Source organism: Pseudophryne corroboree, chromosome 7 (assembly GCF_028390025.1).
Source record: "Pseudophryne corroboree isolate aPseCor3 chromosome 7, aPseCor3.hap2, whole genome shotgun sequence".
NCBI classification, from domain to species: Eukaryota; Metazoa; Chordata; class Amphibia; order Anura; family Myobatrachidae; genus Pseudophryne; species Pseudophryne corroboree.
The window spans coordinates 481,316,081-481,334,128 of record NC_086450.1 but is presented as its reverse complement, the minus strand read 5'-3'; the positions used below and the strand labels follow the sequence as shown (position 1 = coordinate 481,334,128).

Below are 18,048 nucleotides of genomic sequence, written 5' to 3'. Positions count from 1 at the left end.
GAGGCACGGAGGTGCTGAGGCACGGAGATGCTGAGTCACGGAGGTGCTGGAAGCACGGAGGCACGGAGGTGCTGGAAGCACGGAGGTACTGAGGCACGGAGGTCCTGAGGCACGGAGGTACTGAGGTGCTGAGGCACGGAGATGCTGAGTCACGGAGGTGCTGGAAGCACGGAGGTGTTGGAAGCACGGAGGTACTGAGGCACGGAGATGCTGAGTCACGGAGCTGCTGGAAGCACGGAGGCACGGAGGTGTTGGAAGCACGGAGGTACTGAGGCACGGAGGTGCTGAGGCACGGAGGTGCTGAGGCACGGAGATGCTGAGTCACGGAGGTGCTGGAAGCACGGAGGTACTGAGGCACGGAGGTGCTGAGGCACGGAGGTGCTGAGGCACGGAGATGCTGAGTCACGGAGGTGCTGAGGCACGGAGATGCTGAGTCACGGAGGTGCTGGAAGCACGGAGGCACGGAGGTGCTGGAAGCACGGAGGTACTGAGGCACGGAGGTCCTGAGGCACGGAGGTACTGAGGTGCTGGAGATCCCAACTACAACAGTAGTAAAACTGAAACACGACAGCTGTGGTTTTCAGTGGAGAACATGGAATTCAGTACTGTGCCTTTAAGACGAAACATTGCAGCTGTGCCTTTACATTGAGACTCAGGGAAATGGTGAAATCAAATGGCAACACACAAGTAACCATACAGGAACAAGGGAACAGAGTTTCCACAGGAACTTAGGTACAATGGTTACCTTAAGGGAGCTCAGCATAAAGACTCTCACAAGGCTGTATGTGACACGAGGAAATGGCCCAGATTCCAACTCAGCCTCCTGATTTATACTTCCTGGTCCTTGATGATTGGTGGGCAGGATTAGGTGATGTCACTGTCATGTGACTACTCTAGCCAAGGCTGTGATGTAGAATGAGGCCTAGCAGGCCAAGAGAACACTGAAGCCTGGACTTCTGCAAAACACAGGATGCTTGCTTTTAGATTACTGAATTCAGCCTCACACAGGAGATCACCACAGGTGGAGCTGATTACCTCTCAGGCAGAGAACTCAGGAAACTCAGTGCTGACAAGCTGTTTAACTCCGTGAGTAAAAAGACACAGGATCCAGGACAGAAAGCAGGGGTAAGTCACCAAATATGAGAATTACAGTCAGGATTGTGACAGTATCCCCCTCTTCGAGGGTGGACTCCGGACACCCATCTAATCTTAGGGGAACTTGAGAAATTCATACAGAAGAATTTAGGACCTTCGTTGATGCCTCTTCTTCTTTTGGGAACGTTTGGTTTTGACCAAGGACCGCGGGATCTCCTGTAAAGAAAAACCTTCCTTAGAAAACATGGGGGCTCCCAAGAAAGGAGTAGCATCATGGACTGGATCAAATTCAGAGTCTGAGTCCAAGTCTAATGGAAGATATGAATCTCCCATAGATACACAGTTTGCAGATGAAAATGAGGTGCACTGGAGATTTAAATTCTCTGGGCTAGGAGAGACTCCAACATGAGCAATTTTAATGGTCGGATTCTTACTGAAGGAGATTCTTAGATTATCCCTGGGAGGACAGCACAAACTTCCTTCTGCATTCCCTTTAGAGCCTGATTTCTTTACCGAGTCAGATTCCATAGGTTTAGGACCAAATTCTTTAACCACAGCATTACTAAAATTCTGTAAGTCATGGAACACAGGATCATTACTCTCAAAAAGCATGTTGGCCCACTCCAAAGCTCTTCCTCTGAATGCCAGGAACAGATATCGAGTAACGTTGGAAGGAGTTACTGCACCTGAAGGATCAGACTCCATCCGAGACAGAAATTGTTCAACCAAAGCGGCATATTGCAGTAAATCTCCATCGAAGTAAATAGGTGGTAAACCATCAGACGAAAGCTTAGAGGCTGAAACTGGAGAAATCTTTGACTGGACGAGTAGGACTGGATTGGATCCGGGGATGCTTGAATTGGCTGGAACCAAAGGAGACTGACCAGGCTGGTCCTGGAGTAACACTGGACCGGCTGGAACCGGAACGAACTGACCAGGCGGAGCCTGGAGTATTGCTGGACCGGCTGGAACCGGAACGGACTGGCCAAGCTGGGCCTGGAGTATTGCTGGACCGGCTGGAACCGGGACGGACTGACCAGGCTGGGCCTGGAGTATTGCTGGACCGGCTGGAACCGGGACGGACTGAGTCCTTTCTTCACGGGGCTGAACCAAGGCAGGAGCCCCCACTTCACGGGGCTGGGCTGAGGCAAGAGCCCCCACTTCAAGGGGCTGGGCTGAGGCAAGAGCCCCCACTTCAAGGGGCTGGGCTGAGGCAAGAGCCCTCTCTTCACGGGGCTGGTCTGCGCTCTGAAGGCTCTCTGGCTGGGCAGCGCTCTGAAGGCTCTCTGGCTGGGCAGCGCTCTGAAGGCTCTCTGGCTGGGCAGCGCTCTGAAGGCTCTCTGGCTGGGCAGCGCTCTGAAGGCTCTCTGGCTGGGCAGCGCTCTGTAGACCCTCTGGCTGGGCAGCGCTCTGTAGACCCTCTGGCTGGGCAGCGCTCTGTAGACCCTCTGGCTGGGCAGCACTCTGTAGACCCTCTGGCTGGGCAGCACTCTGTAGACCCTCTGGCTGGGCAGCACTCTGTAGACCCTCTGGCTGGGCAGCACTCTGTAGACCCTCTGGCTGGGCAGCACTCTGTAGACCCTCTGGCTGGGCAGCACTCTGTAGACCCTCTGGCTGGGCAGCACTCTGTAGACCCTCTGGCTCTGGACCCTCGGATCCCCTTCCTGGGGCTGTACCCTCGGAACCCCCTCCTGGGGCTGGACCCTCTGAAGAACCCCATCTTGGGGCTGGACACTCTGAAGACGCCCCCCCTGGGGCTGAAGACACGGACGCCCCCCCTGGGGCTGGACACTCTGAAGACGCCCCTCCTGGGGCTAGACACTTTGAAGACGCCCCTCCTGGGGCTGGACACTTTGAAGACGCCCCTCCTGGGGCTGGACACTCTGAAGACGCCCCTCCTGGGGCTGGACACTCTGAAGACGCCCCTCCTGGGGCTGGACACTCTGAAGACGCCCCTCCTGGGGCTGGACACTCTGAAGACGCCCCTCCTGGGGCTGGACACTCTGAAGACGCCCCTCCTGGGGCTGGACACTCTGAAGACGCCCCTCCTGGGGCTGGACACTCTGAAGACGCCCCTCCTGGGGCTGAAGACACGGACGCCCCCCCTGGGGCTGGACACTCTGACTCCTCTGTGACTCTAAATGGCTTGAATATTCTTCTCTGGACACCCAACTTGGGATAAGGTCTTTTAATCACCGGACCCCAGTCATAAATTTGAGTCTCTTTCCGAGTAGCCATCTTGATACCCCCGTCAGCAGTAGCAGGATCGGCTACTGTGGATGACTTGTAGACATGAGCACTGTGATACTGCGATTTGTCACCATTCCCTGGCTTGCGAAGAATGCAGTCTTTAACAAAATGACCAGAATTTCCACAGTAAAGACAGAGATGTAGCTCCTTACGCCGCTGACGTTCAGCTTCAGAGAGCTTGGGCCGTGGATAGCTCTGATGAAAAACTTTCCCTTGCGCAGAGGAAGAGACTCTATTAACTGGATGGGACAAAACAGGATCAACAACGTTGGTAGTATTCCTGAGGAGATCAGGCATCACAGAGAGAATACTAGGCAAAAGTTCTTGTAACTGTAGTAACATCTGGTAGAAAATCTGCAGTTGGTCAGGAGTCTTAGAGCAGAAGGTCATAGAATCTCTGGAGGACGAATTCCGCTGCAGACACTGTGCCAATCGATGCTGAGTCGACTCCAGACCTTCCAAGCGTCCTGCAATATTGCTTAGGAGGTCATGCGTCAGACTAACACTTTCGGCCGGGTCCATGTGGCCATTTCCTACTGTCATGACTAAGGTTTTTGTGAACCCGGTGCTAGCGAAGTCTGCGCGGGCGACTGGAGGACTACACGAATACCACCACTGACCTGGTTTTGGAAGTGTTGTGGACTCGGGGTCTCTTCCGGTGACTGGGAAGAGGAACCGCGGCAGAGATGGCCGAATCCAAGTTCTCCTCATGCAGGATGAGGTCGGCAGACAGGAAGCACGTGTGGGCGCTGAAGGTCTCCTGAAAGACAGAACTGGAAAGGCGCTGATGAATCAGTGAAGAATAACAGGTACAACTGTGCTAAAGGGCACGGGGTGCTTGGGGACACTGAGGTGCTTGGAGACACTGAGGTGCTTGGAGACACTGAGGTGCTTGGAGACACTGAGGTGCTTGGAGACACTGAGGTGCTTGGAGACACTGAGGTACGTAGAGGCACTGAGGTGCGTAGAGGCACTGAGGTGCGTAGAGGCACTGAGGTGCGTAGAGACACTGAGGTGCGTAGAGACACTGGGGTGCGTAGAGACACTGGAGTGCGTAGAGACACTGGGGTGCTGAGGCACGGAGGCACGGAGGTGCTGGAGGCACGGAGGTGCTGGAAGCACGGAGGCACTGAGGCACGGAGGTGCTGAGGCACGGAGGTGCTGAGGCACGGAGATGCTGAGTCACGGAGGTGCTGGAAGCACGGAGGCACTGAGGCACGGAGGTGCTGAGGCACGGAGGTGCTGAGGCACGGAGATGCTGAGTCACGGAGGTGCTGGAAGCACGGAGGCACGGAGGTGCTGGAAGCACGGAGGTACTGAGGCACGGAGGTCCTGAGGCACGGAGGTACTGAGGTGCTGAGGCACGGAGATGCTGAGTCACGGAGGTGCTGGAAGCACGGAGGTGTTGGAAGCACGGAGGTACTGAGGCACGGAGATGCTGAGTCACGGAGCTGCTGGAAGCACGGAGGCACGGAGGTGTTGGAAGCACGGAGGTACTGAGGCACGGAGGTGCTGAGGCACGGAGGTGCTGAGGCACGGAGATGCTGAGTCACGGAGGTGCTGGAAGCACGGAGGTACTGAGGCACGGAGGTGCTGAGGCACGGAGGTGCTGAGGCACGGAGATGCTGAGTCACGGAGGTGCTGAGGCACGGAGATGCTGAGTCACGGAGGTGCTGGAAGCACGGAGGCACGGAGGTGCTGGAAGCACGGAGGTACTGAGGCACGGAGGTCCTGAGGCACGGAGGTACTGAGGTGCTGGAGATCCCAACTACAACAGTAGTAAAACTGAAACACGACAGCTGTGGTTTTCAGTGGAGAACATGGAATTCAGTACTGTGCCTTTAAGACGAAACATTGCAGCTGTGCCTTTACATTGAGACTCAGGGAAATGGTGAAATCAAATGGCAACACACAAGTAACCATACAGGAACAAGGGAACAGAGTTTCCACAGGAACTTAGGTACAATGGTTACCTTAAGGGAGCTCAGCATAAAGACTCTCACAAGGCTGTATGTGACACGAGGAAATGGCCCAGATTCCAACTCAGCCTCCTGATTTATACTTCCTGGTCCTTGATGATTGGTGGGCAGGATTAGGTGATGTCACTGTCATGTGACTACTCTAGCCAAGGCTGTGATGTAGAATGAGGCCTAGCAGGCCAAGAGAACACTGAAGCCTGGACTTCTGCAAAACACAGGATGCTTGCTTTTAGATTACTGAATTCAGCCTCACACAGGAGATCACCACAGGTGGAGCTGATTACCTCTCAGGCAGAGAACTCAGGAAACTCAGTGCTGACAAGCTGTTTAACTCCGTGAGTAAAAAGACACAGGATCCAGGACAGAAAGCAGGGGTAAGTCACCAAATATGAGAATTACAGTCAGGATTGTGACACTGTGTGTCAGTGTGTGAGGTGCTGGGTACAGGGGATATGTGTCAGTGTGTGAGGTGCTGGGTACAGGGGCTGTGTGTCAGTGTGTGAGGTGCTGGGTACAGGGGATGTGTGTCAGTGTGTGAGGTGCTGAGTACAGGGGATGTGTGTCAGTGTGTGAGGTGCTGGGTACAGGGGATGTGTGTCAGTGTGTGAGGTGCTGGGTACAGGGGATGTGTGTCAGTGTGTGAGGTGCTGGGTACAGGGGAGGTGTGTCAGTGTGTGAGGTGCTGAGTACAGGGGATGTGTGTCAGTGTGTGAGGTGCTGGGTACAGGGGGCTGTGTGTCAGTGTGTGAGGTGCTGGGTACAGGGGATATGTGTCAGTGTGTGAGGTGCTGGGTACAGGGGCTGTGTGTCAGTGTGTGAGGTGCTGGGTACAGGGGCTGTGTGTGTCAGTGTTTGATGTGCTGGGTACAGGGGGCTGTGTGTGTCAGTGTGTGAGGTGCTGGGTACAGGGGGTTGTGTGTGTCAGTGTGTGAGGTGCTGGGTACAGGGGATGTGTGTCAGTGTGTGAGGTGCTGGGTACAGGGGATGTGTGTCAGTGTGTGAGGTGCTGGGTACAGGGTGTGTGTGTCAGTGTGTGAGGTGCTGGGTACAGGGGGTGTGTGTCAGTGTGTGAGGTGCTGGGTACAGGGTGTGTGTGTCAGTGTGTGAGGTGCTGGGTACAGGGGGCTGTGTGTGTCAGTGTGTGAGGTGCTGGGTACAGGGGCTGTGTGTATCAGTGTGTAAGGTGCTGGGTACAGGGGATGTGTGTCAGTGTGTGAGGTGCTGGGTACAGGGTGTGTGTGTCAGTGTGTGAGGTGCTGGGTACAGGGGATGTGTGTCAGTGTGTGAGGTGCTGGGTACAGGGTGTGTGTGTCAGTGTGTGAGGTGCTGGGTACAGGGGGCTGTGTGTGTCAGTGTGTGAGGTGCTGGGTACAGGGGCTGTGTGTCTGTGTGTGAGGTGCTTGGCACAGGGGCTGTGTGTGTCAGTGTGTAAGGTGCTGGGTACAGGGTGTGTGTGTCAGTGTGTGAGGTGCTGGGTACAGGGGGCTGTGTGTGTCAGTGTGTGAGGTGCTAGGTACAGGGGGCTGTGTGTGTCAGTGTGTGAGGTGCTGGGTACAGGGGGCTGTGTGTGTCAGTGTGTAAGGTGCTGGGTACAGGGGATGTGTGTCAGTGTGTGAGGTGCTGGGTACAGGGGATGTGTGTCAGTGTGTGAGGTGCTGGGTACAGGGTGTGTGTGTCAGTGTGTGAGGTGCTGGGTACAGGGGATGTGTGTCAGTGTGAGAGGTGCTGGGTACTGGGTGTGTGTGTCAGTGTGTGAGGTGCTGGGTACAGGGTGTGTGTTTCAGTGTGTGAGGTGCTGGGTACAGGGGCTGTGTGTGTCAGTGTGTGAGGTGCTGGGTACAGGGGCTGTGTGTGTCAGTGTGTAAGGTGCTGGGTACAGGGGCTGTGTGTCAGTGTGTGAGGTGCTGGGTACAGGGGCTGTGTGTGTCAGTGTGTGAGGTGCTGGGTACAGGGGGCTGTGTGTGTCAGTGTGTGAGGTGCTGGGTACAGGGGCTGTGTGTGTCAGTGTGTGAGGTGCTGGGTACAGGGGGCTGTGTGTGTCAGTGTGTGAGGTGCTGGGTACAGGGGGCTGTGTGTGTCAGTGTGTGAGGTGCTGGGTACAGGGGGCTGTGTGTGTCAGTGTGTGAGGTGCTGGGTACAGGGGATGTGTGTCATTGTGTGACGTACTGGGTACAGTGTGTGTGTGTCAGTGTGTGAGTTGCTGGGTACAGGGGATGTGTGTCAGTGTGTGAGGTGCTGGGTACAGGGGATGTGTGTCAGTGTGTGAGGTGCTGGGTACAGGGGATGTGTGTCAGTGTGTGAGGTGCTGGGTACAGGGTGTGTGTGTCAGTGTGTGAGGTGCTGGGTACAGGGGGTGTGTGTCAGTGTGTGAGGTGCTGGGTACAGGGGCTGTGTGTGTCAGTGTGTGAGGTGCTGGGTACAGGGGCTGTGTGTGTCAGTGTGTAAGGTGCTGGGTACAGGGGATGTGTGTCAGTGTGTGAGGTGCTGGGTACAGGGGCTGTGTGTGTCAGTGTGTGAGGTGCTGGGTACAGGGGCTGTGTGTGTCAGTGTGTAAGGTGCTGGGTACAGGGGATGTGTGTCAGTGTGTGAGGTGCTGGGTACAGGGGCTGTGTGTGTCAGTGTGTGAGGTGCTGGGTACAGGGGCTGTGTGTGTCAGTTTGTAAGGTGCTGGGTACAGGGGATGTGTGTCAGTGTGTGAGGTGCTGAGTACAGGGGATGTGTGTCAGTGTGTGAGGTGCTGGGTACAGGGGATGTGTGTCAGTGTGTGAGGTGCTGGGTACAGGGGATGTGTGTCAGTGTGTGAGGTGCTGGGTACAGGGGAGGTGTGTCAGTGTGTGAGGTGCTGAGTACAGGGGATGTGTGTCAGTGTGTGAGGTGCTGGGTACAGGGGGCTGTGTGTCAGTGTGTGAGGTGCTGGGTACAGGGGATATGTGTCAGTGTGTGAGGTGCTGGGTACAGGGGCTGTGTGTCAGTGTGTGAGGTGCTGGGTACAGGGGATGTGTGTCAGTGTGTGAGGTGCTGAGTACAGGGGATGTGTGTCAGTGTGTGAGGTGCTGGGTACAGGGGATGTGTGTCAGTGTGTGAGGTGCTGGGTACAGGGGATGTGTGTCAGTGTGTGAGGTGCTGGGTACAGGGGAGGTGTGTCAGTGTGTGAGGTGCTGAATACAGGGGATGTGTGTCAGTGTGTGAGGTGCTGGGTACAGGGGGCTGTGTGTCAGTGTGTGAGGTGCTGGGTACAGGGGATATGTGTCAGTGTGTGAGGTGCTGGGTACAGAGGCTGTGTGTCAGTGTGTGAGGTGCTGGGTACAGGGGCTGTGTGTGTCAGTGTTTTATGTGCTGGGTACAGGGGGCTGTGTGTGTCAGTGTGTGAGGTGCTGGGTACAGGGGGTTGTGTGTGTCAGTGTGTGAGGTGCTGGGTACAGGGGATGTGTGTCAGTGTGTGAGGTGCTGGGTACAGGGGATGTGTGTCAGTGTGTGAGGTGCTGGGTACAGGGTGTGTGTGTCAGTGTGTGAGGTGCTGGGTACAGGGGGTGTGTGTCAGTGTGTGAGGTGCTGGGTACAGGGTGTGTGTGTCAGTGTGTGAGGTGCTGGGTACAGGGGGCTGTGTGTGTCAGTGTGTGAGGTGCTGGGTACAGGGGCTGTGTGTATCAGTGTGTAAGGTGCTGGGTACAGGGGATGTGTGTCAGTGTGTGAGGTGCTGGGTACAGGGTGTGTGTGTCAGTGTGTGAGGTGCTGGGTACAGGGGATGTGTGTCAGTGTGTGAGGTGCTGGGTACAGGGTGTGTGTGTCAGTGTGTGAGGTGCTGGGTACAGGGGGCTGTGTGTGTCAGTGTGTGAGGTGCTAGGTACAGGGGCTGTGTGTCTGTGTGTGAGGTGCTTGGCACAGGGGCTGTGTGTGTCAGTGTGTAAGGTGCTGGGTACAGGGGATGTGTGTCAGTGTGTGAGGTGCTGGGTACAGGGTGTGTGTGTCAGTGTGTGAGGTGCTGGGTACAGGGGGCTGTGTGTGTCAGTGTGTGAGGTGCTAGGTACAGGGGGCTGTGTGTGTCAGTGTGTGAGGTGCTGGGTACAGGGGGCTGTGTGTGTCAGTGTGTAAGGTGCTGGGTACAGGGGATGTGTGTCAGTGTGTGAGGTGCTGGGTACAGGGGATGTGTGTCAGTGTGTGAGGTGCTGGGTACAGGGTGTGTGTGTCAGTGTGTGAGGTGCTGGGTACAGGGGATGTGTGTCAGTGTGTGAGGTGCTGGGTACAGGGTGTGTGTGTCAGTGTGTGAGGTGCTGGGTACAGGGTGTGTGTTTCAGTGTGTGAGGTGCTGGGTACAGGGGCTGTGTGTGTCAGTGTGTGAGGTGCTGGGTACAGGGGCTGTGTGTGTCAGTGTGTAAGGTGCTGGGTACAGGGGCTGTGTGTCAGTGTGTGAGGTGCTGGGTACAGGGGCTGTGTGTGTCAGTGTGTGAGGTGCTGGGTACAGGGGGCTGTGTGTGTCAGTGTGTGAGGTGCTGGGTACAGGGGGCTGTGTGTGTCAGTGTGTGAGGTGCTGGGTACAGGGGATGTGTGTCAGTGTGTGAGGTGCTGGGTACAGGGTGTGTGTGTCAGTATGTGAGGTGCTGGGTACAGGGGGCTGTGTGTGTCAGTGTGTGAGGTGCTGGGTACAGGGGCTGTGTGTGTCAGTGTGTGAGGTGCTGGGTACAGGGGGCTGTGTGTGTCAGTGTGTAAGGTGCTGGGTACAGGGGATGTGTGTCAGTGTGTGAGGTGCTGGGTACAGGGGATGTGTGTCAGTGTGTGAGGTGCTGGGTACAGGGTGTGTGTGTCAGTGTGTGAGGTGCTGGGTACAGGGGATGTGTGTCAGTGTGTGAGGTGCTGGGTACAGGGTGTGTGTGTCAGTGTGTGAGGTGCTGGGTACAGGGTGTGTGTTTCAGTGTGTGAGGTGCTGGGTACAGGGGCTGTGTGTGTCAGTGTGTGAGGTGCTGGGTACAGGGGCTGTGTGTGTCAGTGTGTAAGGTGCTGGGTACAGGGGCTGTGTGTCAGTGTGTGAGGTGCTGGGTACAGGGGCTGTGTGTGTCAGTGTGTGAGGTGCTGGGTACAGGGGGCTGTGTGTGTCAGTGTGTGAGGTGCTGGGTACAGGGGGCTGTGTGTGTCAGTGTGTGAGGTGCTGGGTACAGGGGATGTGTGTCAGTGTGTGAGGTGCTGGGTACAGGGTGTGTGTGTCAGTATGTGAGGTGCTGGGTACAGGGGGCTGTGTGTGTCAGTGTGTGAGGTGCTGGGTACAGGGGCTGTGTGTGTCAGTGTGTGAGGTGCTGGGTACAGGGGCTGTGTGTGTTAGTGTGTAAGGTGCTGGGTACAGGGGATGTGTGTCAGTGTGTGAGGTGCTGGGTACAGGGGCTGTGTGTCAGTGTGTGAGGTGCTGGGTACAGGGGATGTGTGTCAGTGTGTGAGGTGCTGGGTACAGGGGCTGTGTGTCAGTGTGTGAGGTGCTGGGTACAGGGGCTGTGTGTGTCAGTGTGTGAGGTGCTGGGTACAGGGGGCTGTGTGTGTCAGTGTGTGAGGTGCTGGGTACAGGGGGCTGTGTGTGTCAGTGTGTGAGGTGCTGGGTACAGGGGCTGTGTGTGTCAGTGTGTGAGGTGCTGGGTACAGGGGGCTGTGTGTGTCAGTGTGTGAGGTGCTGGGTACAGGGGATGTGTGTCAGTGTGTGAGGTGCTGGGTACAGGGTGTGTGTGTCAGTATGTGAGGTGCTGGGTACAGGGGGCTGTGTGTGTCAGTGTGTGAGGTGCTGGGTACAGGGGCTGTGTGTGTCAGTGTGTGAGGTGCTGGGTACAGGGGCTGTGTGTGTCAGTGTGTAAGGTGCTGGGTACAGGGGATGTGTGTCAGTGTGTGAGGTGCTGGGTACAGGGGCTGTGTGTCAGTGTGTGAGGTGCTGGGTACAGGGGATGTGTGTCAGTGTGTGAGGTGCTGGGTACAGGGGCTGTGTGTCAGTGTGTGAGGTGCTGGGTACAGGGGCTGTGTGTGTCAGTGTGTGAGGTGCTGGGTACAGGGGGCTGTGTGTGTCAGTGTGTGAGGTGCTGGGTACAGGGGGCTGTGTGTGTCAGTGTGTGAGGTGCTGGGTACAGGGGCTGTGTGTATCAGTGTGTAAGGTGCTGGGTACAGGGGATGTGTGTCAGTGTGTGAGGTGCTGGGTACAGGGTGTGTGTGTCAGTGTGTGAGGTGCTGGGTACAGGGGATGTGTGTCAGTGTGTGAGGTGCTGGGTACAGGGTGTGTGTGTCAGTGTGTGAGGTGCTGGGTACAGGGGGCTGTGTGTGTCAGTGTGTGAGGTGCTGGGTACAGGGGCTGTGTGTCTGTGTGTGAGGTGCTTGGCACAGGGGCTGTGTGTGTCAGTGTGTAAGGTGCTGGGTACAGGGTGTGTGTGTCAGTGTGTGAGGTGCTGGGTACAGGGGGCTGTGTGTGTCAGTGTGTGAGGTGCTAGGTACAGGGGGCTGTGTGTGTCAGTGTGTGAGGTGCTGGGTACAGGGGGCTGTGTGTGTCAGTGTGTAAGGTGCTGGGTACAGGGGATGTGTGTCAGTGTGTGAGGTGCTGGGTACAGGGGATGTGTGTCAGTGTGTGAGGTGCTGGGTACAGGGTGTGTGTGTCAGTGTGTGAGGTGCTGGGTACAGGGGATGTGTGTCAGTGTGTGAGGTGCTGGGTACAGGGTGTGTGTGTCAGTGTGTGAGGTGCTGGGTACAGGGTGTGTGTTTCAGTGTGTGAGGTGCTGGGTACAGGGGCTGTGTGTGTCAGTGTGTGAGGTGCTGGGTACAGGGGCTGTGTGTGTCAGTGTGTAAGGTGCTGGGTACAGGGGCTGTGTGTCAGTGTGTGAGGTGCTGGGTACAGGGGCTGTGTGTGTCAGTGTGTGAGGTGCTGGGTACAGGGGGCTGTGTGTGTCAGTGTGTGAGGTGCTGGGTACAGGGGCTGTGTGTGTCAGTGTGTGAGGTGCTGGGTACAGGGGGCTGTGTGTGTCAGTGTGTGAGGTGCTGGGTACAGGGGATGTGTGTCAGTGTGTGAGGTGCTGGGTACAGGGTGTGTGTGTCAGTATGTGAGGTGCTGGGTACAGGGGGCTGTGTGTGTCAGTGTGTGAGGTGCTGGGTACAGGGGCTGTGTGTGTCAGTGTGTGAGGTGCTGGGTACAGGGGCTGTGTGTGTTAGTGTGTAAGGTGCTGGGTACAGGGGATGTGTGTCAGTGTGTGAGGTGCTGGGTACAGGGGGCTGTGTGTGTCAGTGTGTGAGGTGCTGGGTACAGGGTGTGTGTGTCTGTGTGTGAGGTGCTTGGCACAGGGGCTGTGTGTGTCAGTGTGTAAGGTGCTGGGTACAGGGGATGTGTGTCAGTGTGTGAGGTGCTGGGTACAGGGTGTGTGTGTCAGTGTGTGAGGTGCTGGGTACAGGGGGCTGTGTGTGTCAGTGTGTGAGGTGCTAGGTACAGGGGGCTGTGTGTGTCAGTGTGTGAGGTGCTGGGTACAGGGGGCTGTGTGTGTCAGTGTGTAAGGTGCTGGGTACAGGGGATGTGTGTCAGTGTGTGAGGTGCTGGGTACAGGGGATGTGTGTCAGTGTGTGAGGTGCTGGGTACAGGGTGTGTGTGTCAGTGTGTGAGGTGCTGGGTACAGGGGATGTGTGTCAGTGTGTGAGGTGCTGGGTACAGGGTGTGTGTGTCAGTGTGTGAGGTGCTGGGTACAGGGGCTGTGTGTGTCAGTGTGTGAGGTGCTGGGTACAGGGGCTGTGTGTCAGTGTGTAAGGTGCTGGGTACAGGGGCTGTGTGTCAGTGTGTAAGGTGCTGGGTACAGGGGCTGTGTGTGTCAGTGTGTGAGGTGCTGGGTACAGGGGGCTGTGTGTGTCAGTGTGTGAGGTGCTGGGTACAGGGGCTGTGTGTGTCAGTGTGTGAGGTGCTGGGTACAGGGGGCTGTGTGTGTCAGTGTGTGAGGTGCTGGGTACAGGGGATGTGTGTCAGTGTGTGATGTGCTGGGTACAGGGTGTGTGTGTCAGTATGTGAGGTGCTGGGTACAGGGGGCTGTGTGTGTCAGTGTGTGAGGTGCTGGGTACAGGGGCTGTGTGTGTCAGTGTGTGAGGTGCTGGGTACAGGGGCTGTGTGTGTTAGTGTGTAAGGTGCTGGGTACAGGGGATGTGTGTCAGTGTGTGAGGTGCTGGGTACAGGGGCTGTGTGTCAGTGTGTGAGGTGCTGGGTACAGGGGATGTGTGTCAGTGTGTGAGGTGCTGGGTACAGGGGCTGTGTGTCAGTGTGTGAGGTGCTGGGTACAGGGGCTGTGTGTGTCAGTGTGTGAGTTGCTGGGTACAGGGGGCTGTGTGTGTCAGTGTGTGAGGTGCTGGGTACAGGGGGCTGTGTGTGTCAGTGTGTGAGGTGCTGGGTACAGGGGATGTGTGTCAGTGTGTGACGTGCTGGGTACAGGGTGTGTGTGTGTCAGTGTGTGAGGTGCTGGGTACAGGGTGTGTGTGTCAGTGTGTGAGGTGCTGGGTACAGGGGATGTGTGTCAGTGTGTGAGGTGCTGGGTACAGGGTGTGTGTGTCAGTGTGTGAGGTGCTGGGTACAGGGTGTGTGTGTCAGTGTGTGAGGTGCTGGGTACAGGGGCTGTGTGTGTCAGTGTGTGAGGTGCTGGGTACAGGGGCTGTGTGTGTCAGAGTGTAAGGTGCTGGGTACAGGGGCTGTGTGTCAGTGTGTGAGGTGCTGGGTACAGGGGCTGTGTGTGTCAGTGTGTGAGGTGCTGGGTACAGGGGTCTGTGTGTGTCAGTGTGTGAGGTGCTGGGTACAGGGGGCGGTGTGTGTCAGTGTGTGAGGTGCTGGGTACAGGGGATGTGTGTCAGTGTGTGAGGTGCTGGGTACAGGGGATGTGTGTCAGTGTGTGAGGTGCTGGGTACAGGGTGTGTGTGTCAGTGTGTGAGGTGCTGGGTACAGGGGATGTGTGTCAGTGTGTGAGGTGCTGGGTACAGGGTGTGTGTGTCAGTGTGTGAGGTGCTGGGTACAGGGTGTGTGTGTCAGTGTGTGAGGTGCTGGGTACAGGGGCTGTGTGTGTCAGTGTGTGAGGTGCTGGGTACAGGGGCTGTGTGTGTCAGTGTGTAAGGTGCTGGGTACAGGGGATGTGTGTCAGTGTGTAAGGTGCTGGGTACAGGGGCTGTGTGTCAGTGTGTGAGGTGCTGGGTACAGGGGGCTGTGTGTGTCAGTGTGTGAGGTGCTGGGTACAGGGGCTGTGTGTGTCAGTGTGTGAGGTGCTGGGTACAGGGGCTGTGTGTGTTAGTGTGTAAGGTGCTGGGTACAGGGGATGTGTGTCAGTGTGTGAGGTGCTGGGTACAGGGGCTGTGTGTCAGTGTGTGAGGTGCTGGGTACAGGGGATGTGTGTCAGTGTGTGAGGTGCTGGGTACAGGGGCTGTGTGTCAGTGTGTGAGGTGCTGGGTACAGGGGCTGTGTGTGTCAGTGTGTGAGTTGCTGGGTACAGGGGGCTGTGTGTGTCAGTGTGTGAGGTGCTGGGTACAGGGGGCTGTGTGTGTCAGTGTGTGAGGTGCTGGGTACAGGGGATGTGTGTCAGTGTGTGACGTGCTGGGTACAGGGTGTGTGTGTGTCAGTGTGTGAGGTGCTGGGTACAGGGTGTGTGTGTCAGTGTGTGAGGTGCTGGGTACAGGGGATGTGTGTCAGTGTGTGAGGTGCTGGGTACAGGGTGTGTGTGTCAGTGTGTGAGGTGCTGGGTACAGGGTGTGTGTGTCAGTGTGTGAGGTGCTGGGTACAGGGGCTGTGTGTGTCAGTGTGTGAGGTGCTGGGTACAGGGGCTGTGTGTGTCAGAGTGTAAGGTGCTGGGTACAGGGGCTGTGTGTCAGTGTGTGAGGTGCTGGGTACAGGGGCTGTGTGTGTCAGTGTGTGAGGTGCTGGGTACAGGGGTCTGTGTGTGTCAGTGTGTGAGGTGCTGGGTACAGGGGGCGGTGTGTGTCAGTGTGTGAGGTGCTGGGTACAGGGGATGTGTGTCAGTGTGTGAGGTGCTGGGTACAGGGGATGTGTGTCAGTGTGTGAGGTGCTGGGTACAGGGTGTGTGTGTCAGTGTGTGAGGTGCTGGGTACAGGGGATGTGTGTCAGTGTGTGAGGTGCTGGGTACAGGGTGTGTGTGTCAGTGTGTGAGGTGCTGGGTACAGGGTGTGTGTGTCAGTGTGTGAGGTGCTGGGTACAGGGGCTGTGTGTGTCAGTGTGTGAGGTGCTGGGTACAGGGGCTGTGTGTGTCAGTGTGTAAGGTGCTGGGTACAGGGGATGTGTGTCAGTGTGTAAGGTGCTGGGTACAGGGGCTGTGTGTCAGTGTGTGAGGTGCTGGGTACAGGGGGCTGTGTGTGTCAGTGTGTGAGGTGCTGGGTACAGGGGATGTGTGTGTCAGTGTGTGAGGTGCTGGGTATAGGGGGCTGTGTGTGTCAGTGTGTGAGGTGCTGAGTACAGGGGATGTGTGTCAGTGTGTGAGGTGCTGGGTACAGGGGATGTGTGTCAGTGTGTGAGGTGCTGGGTACAGGGGATGTGTGTCAGTGTGTGAGGTGCTGGGTACAGGGGATGTGTGTCAGTGTGTGAGGTGCTGGGTACAGGGGATGTGTGTCAGTGTGTGAGGTGCTGGGTACAGGGGGCTGTGTGTGTCAGTGTGTGAGGTGCTGGGTACAGGGGCTGTGTGTATCAGTGTGTAAGGTGCTGGGTACAGGGGATGTGTGTCAGTGTGTGGTGCTGGGTACAGGGGATGTGTGTCAGTGTGTGAGGTGCTGGGTACAGGGGATGTGTGTCAGTGTGTGAGGTGCTGGGTACAGGGTGTGTGTGTCAGTGTGTGAGATGCTGGGTACAGGGGGCTGTGTGTGTCAGTGTGTGAGGTGCTGGGTACAGGGGCTGTGTGTGTCAGTGTGTGAGGTGCTGGGTACAGGGGCTGTGTGTGTCAGTGTGTAAGGTGCTGGGTACAGGGGATGTGTGTCAGTGTGTGAGGTGCTGGGTACAGGGGCTGTGTGTCAGTGTGTGAGGTGCTGGGTACAGGGGATGTGTGTCAGTGTGTGAGGTGCTGGGTACAGGGGCTGTGTGTCAGTGTGTGAGGTGCTGGGTACAGGGGGCTGTGTGTCAGTGTGTGAGGTGCTGGGTACAGGGGGTTGTGTGTCAGTGTGTGAGGTGCTGGGTACAGGGGATGTGTGTCAGTGTGTGAGGTGCTGGGTACAGGGTGTCACGATCCGGGTATCTGGACGCCATTTCTTACATATCAGATGCCTCCTAAGGCTGGCTCAGCGCTCCAGGACCGGATCCCATCTGTTATCCTGATGTGCACATTCCCGCATCCTCTCCTGTCTCTCTGGACGCAGTCACAGTAACGCCTTATACATCTGGCATGGCGTCTCCCGCGGCCTCCGCCGCCGTCCCTGAGCTTCTGCATTCAGAGTGGCGATTACGTCAGCCGCGGCCTCCGCTGTGTCCGCGTGGTCGGATGTGCATCTGTCAGCCTGGCGTCTCCTGTCTCCGGTTGCCGGCGCCGCCATTACTGTTTTCCAGACCACATGGATTACAATCCAAACTTCCCTCCAAGTGTCTGCATGGGCGCAGCCATCTTGGATTTTGTCAGCTGATCATTCCTACCAATCTGTTGTCAGTATTATTAATTTGCATAATTGCCTAGCCAATGCCTTCCTTGCTGCAGGTATAAATAGGTTGTGCCTGAGCAAGGAAGGCGTCAGTGCTTTGGTTGTCAAACCTAGTTCCAGTTTGTCTCTCTCCTGTGATTGTCTTCCAGGTTCCAGCTCCTGTCTCCAGACTTCTGCTATAGAGACCCGCACCAGCATTCCATCTGCGGTGTAGCCTGACTCTCCGATCCATTCTGGACTCACCTGTTTCCAGCTTCAACATCACCTGCTTCCAGCTCAGCTTCCAGCAGTGTACAGCTTCTCTTAAAGGGCCGGTGTCCTTTCTGCAGTTTACCACTCTCCACCGGTATTATTATTTCTCCGCTCTCAAATTCTACATTTCATCTATATTGCATCGCTCTCAAGCTTTATTTATTATTTAACTGGTTCCAGCCAGTATCCACTCCATGCCAACACCTGTCTGGTTCTAACCAGTACCCACAGCAGCATTTTATCTACAGCAGTCCAGCTTTCCCTGGAACACCAGCTGGTACGACCCTTGGCTTTCCTCATTGCTACAGTTGAGCCTGGTAAGGACTTTCCAACTTGCAGATAATAAGAACTGTCTCATACCACCAGAGCTCTGTGGCCCCTGCCACCCTGTAGTACCCAGGAACTGTATTATTATTTCTCTGCTGATTTTTATGTTTCTTTTTACTGCTAATGTGATGCATGGAGTTTGTCATAAATAAATATCATTGACTTTTACTCAAGTTGTCGTGGTCACGCCTTCGGGCGGTTTCTCTTCATGTTACTTACATGTCCAGGGGTCTGATACAACCTCCCAGGTTCCGGTACATCTCAGCCCCTACAACTGAGGCTGCCTTCCGTCAGCTCAGGCCCTCAGTTGTGACAGTAATCACTGACCAAATGAATCCAACCGGAGACCAGGATCAAGCGGCCAGGCCGATGCAAGAACTGGCAGCCGACTTGAACTTCAGGAGGCTGCACAGGGCCACATCATCCGCTGTCTCCAGGATCTCTCTACTCGGCTGGATGGGATTCAGACAACTCTCCGTGGATCAGGCGTATCTGGGGCGTCAACCACAGTGACTCCAACTATAACCCCACCCACCTTACCCATTTC

The 18,048-nt window shown here is 56.3% G+C and overlaps 1 long non-coding RNA gene across 2 annotated transcripts in view; it reads left to right on the top strand.

The window, feature by feature from the left end:
- The window catches only part of LOC134943891 (uncharacterized), a 164,175-nt gene that overhangs the window by 93,562 nt on the left and 52,565 nt on the right, over positions 1 to 18,048 (top strand). Inside the window, exon 1 of one of the 2 annotated variants that reach the window (XR_010181813.1) lies at positions 5,377 to 5,698. The exons of the other annotated variant lie outside the window; for it this stretch is intronic. This is a non-coding gene — a long non-coding RNA (uncharacterized LOC134943891). Of the gene's footprint in view, positions 1 to 5,376; positions 5,699 to 18,048 lie in introns of those variants that run through there. 2 annotated transcript variants of the gene reach the window in all.